This window comes from Oncorhynchus keta, unplaced genomic scaffold (assembly GCF_023373465.1).
Source record: "Oncorhynchus keta strain PuntledgeMale-10-30-2019 unplaced genomic scaffold, Oket_V2 Un_contig_23351_pilon_pilon, whole genome shotgun sequence".
In the NCBI taxonomy this organism is placed as follows: Eukaryota; Metazoa; Chordata; class Actinopteri; order Salmoniformes; family Salmonidae; genus Oncorhynchus; species Oncorhynchus keta.
This window is the reverse complement of record NW_026283331.1, coordinates 9,166-12,682: the sequence shown is the minus strand read 5'-3', so window position 1 is coordinate 12,682 and position 3,517 is coordinate 9,166. Positions and strand designations below refer to the sequence as shown.

At 43.8% G+C, this 3,517-nt stretch overlaps 1 long non-coding RNA gene across 1 annotated transcript; it reads left to right on the top strand.

Moving 5' to 3' along the window:
• The first annotated feature begins 211 nt into the window (after window positions 1-211).
• LOC127921727 (uncharacterized) lies at window positions 212-1,164 on the top strand. Its single transcript, XR_008109386.1, has 2 exons — window positions 212-442; window positions 732-1,164. It is a non-coding gene; the product is annotated as an uncharacterized LOC127921727 (long non-coding RNA).
• The last annotated feature ends 2,353 nt before the right edge of the window (window positions 1,165-3,517 follow it).

The window sequence follows — 3,517 nt, the reverse complement described above, 5'->3', positions numbered from 1 at the left end:
GAGAGAGACAGAGAGAGAGACACAGAGAGAGAGACACAGAGAGAGAGAGAGACAGAGAGAGAGACAGAGAGAGAGACAGAGAGAGAGAGAGACAGAGAGAGAGAGACAGAGAGAGAGACACAGAAAGAGAGAGAGAGAGACAGAGAGACAGAGAGAGAGAGAGAGAGACAGAGAGAGAGAGACAGAGAGAGAGACACAGAGAGACAGAGAGAGAGAGAGAGAGAGAGAGAGAGAGACAGAGAGAGACAGAGAGAGAGAGAGGAGAGAGAGAGAGAAATTTCAATTTCCAGCAGTACACTAATATGTGCAGTATAATATGTTTTTATCTTTCTCAACAACAGACATTTCTCTTCAACCTCCACCTGAGAGCCTGGATTGGTCTGACCGACTCTGTCACTGAGGGGACCTGGAAGTGGGTGGACGGCACATCACTGACCACAGGGTGAGAGATTTGACCATTTTACCAGTTGATATGGTGATAAAAAAAAAAAAAAGATATGTTCATAAAAAGGTATGTTTCCACTCATGAATGTCATTCAATGAGAACTATAGATGTATTATACAACCAGCTAATATTTACATATGAATGTAGTGAAATGTGTTAAGGGCCCATTCTTGATAATGGTATGATCATCTTACAGAGTGTGTCTTCAAAACGTAGGACTGTGTGTATAAATGAGGAGGATGTTTGTACCACAGTGTCTGACTGTCTGGTTCTCTGTGTTGTTTAGGTACTGGAGCGCAGGACAGCCTGATGATAATGGGCAGGAGGACTGTGCTGAGATATACTTTAGACAAGATGACCCTGTAAAGACATGGAATGATGACAATTGTGGCACAAATCATAACTGGATCTGTGAGAAAGTGGTGTAACAATAACACAGTAACAAACATTCTGTCTCCTCTCTGTGTGTCTCTCTGTGTCTCTCAATTAATTTCAATTAAAGGGGCTTTATTGTCATGGGAAACATATGCCAAAGCAAGAGAAGTAGATAATATACAAAAGTGAAATTAACAATAAAAAATAACAGTAAACATTACACTCACATAAGTTCCAAAAGAATGAAGACATTTCAAATTCCATATCATGTATATATACAGTGTTGTAACAATGTGCAAATGGTTAATGTACAAAAGGGAAAATAAATCAACATAAATACAGAGCCTTGAGGCCTCATTTATCAATACTACTACTGCTTAACCAATCAGAGTCTAAGCCCTGTTCTGTCCATAGTTTTCCACCATTTCAGTCCCATTCAACGTAGAAACGGCCAACAGAACCTGAGGAACCTTTACCGTCCGAGCGACCAACGATCGCAGATTCACTTCTTCCTTCCCTGCCAACATCTCCATGGTGACTGGGGGCGCTGCGGCCAATGGTACGCTGAGCCTCATGGTGCCCGCTAGCACCCCGTCAGGAACAGATGTAACCCTGTCCGTTGTCAGCAAAGTAAGGGTCTTGTTTCAAAACTCTAAAATGGACTCCTTTTCTCATATTCTCTCTGCCCCACAAACACTGATTTGAGCTAATTGGTGGCTGTAAGCTACCAGTTGTTATCAGCTACATTAGCTCTTGCTCTCTCTCTCCCTCTATCCCCTCTCTCTCTCTTCCTCTATCCCCCCTCCCTCTCTCCCCCTTCTCCTTTCTCCCTCCCGGTGAGAGATTTTACCTCTCCCAGTGAGGTCTACCAGGCGTCTCCTCCAAGGTACCAGCGTACTGGTCTAGAAGCCTTCTGTAGCTCAGTTGGTAGAGCATGGCGCTTGTAACGCCAGGGTAGTGGGTTCAATCCCTGGGACCACCCATACGTAGAATGTATGCACACATGACTGTAAGTCGCTTTGGATAAAAGCGTCTGCTAAATGGCATATATTATTATTATATTATAGAAGCCCAATTTGGATTGCACCTACAGTTTTGTTTTGGTACTGCAGTTTAACGGAGGCTCGGCCCAGAAAGACAATTTTCCAAACAAGTCCACATTGAGAATCCAAATGAGAAAATTCCAAATAAGACAATTTAGTCATCACATTTGTGCACAAAACTAAAATTATTCAAATGATTCAAATATATGTTGCTGTGGCAGATATTTTAAAATATTTTATCTTCATCCAGGGCAATGGGATCCTCAACACTTCTACAGTCGTGCGCCTCAGGGCCAATAATGTGGCCCGGGTGGCCTACAGAGCAACCTGCTGTTCAAAGAAGGTAGAGCTGGTGGTAGTGGACAGGGCAAGGCAACGAGGGTGTGTGTCTGGGCTCAGTGAAGGACTCTGTGGGGGTGGTTGTGAACTCTAAAGGCCAGGGCCCGTTTCCCAAAAGTATCTTAAGGCTAAGTCCATCGTTTCAACGATGTTCTAAGATTAATTTAGCCTTAATCTGCTATTTAGCCTTAATATGCTTTTGGGAAACTGTGCCCATGTGCCCAACTCGACAGCTGTACCTGTAGTTAGTACTACATCCACCCAGGTCTCTGTTACCAACACTACAGTTATATCTGTAGTTAGTACTACATCCACCCAGGTCTCTGTCACCAACACTACAGCTATACCTGTAGTTAGTACTACATCCACCCAGGCCTCTGTCACTAACACTACAGCTGTACCTGTAGTTAGTACTACATCCACCCAGGTCTCTGTCACCAACACTACAGATGTACCTGTAGTTAGTATTACATCCACCCAGGTCTCTGTCACCAACACTACAGCTGTACCTGTAGTTAGTACTACATCCACCCAGGTCTCTGTCACCAACACGACAGCTGTACCTGTAGTTAGTACCTACATCCACCCAGGTCTCTGTTACCAACACTACAGTTATATCTGTAGTTAGTACTACATCCACCCAGGTCTCTGTTACCAACACTACAGTTATATCTGTAGTTAGTACTACATCCACCCAGGTCTCTGTCACCAACACTACAGCTATACCTGTAGTTAGTACTACATCCACCCAGGCCTCTGTCCCCAACACTATAGCTGTACCTGTAGTTAGTACTACATCCACCCAGGTCTCTGTCACTAACACTACAGCTGTACCTGTAGTTAGTACTACATCCACCCAGGTCTCTGTCACCAACACTACAGATGTACCTGTAGTTAGTATTACATCCACCCAGGTCTCTGTCACCAACACTACAGCTGTACCTGTAGTTAGTACTATCCACCCAGGTCTCTGTCACCAACACGACAGCTGTACCTGTAGTTAGTACTACATCCACCCAGGTCTCTGTTACCAACACTACAGTTATATCTGTAGTTAGTACTACATCCACCCAGGTCTCTGTTACCAACACTACAGTTATATCTGCAGTTAGTACTACATCCACCCAGGTCTCTGTTACCAACACTACAGTTATATCTGTAGTTAGTACTACATCCACCCAGGTCTCTGTTACCAACACTACAGTTATATCTGTAGTTAGTACTACATCCACCCAGGTCTTTGTTACCAACACTACAGTTATATCTGTAGTTAGTACTACATCCACCCAGGTCTCTGTTACCAACACTACAGTTA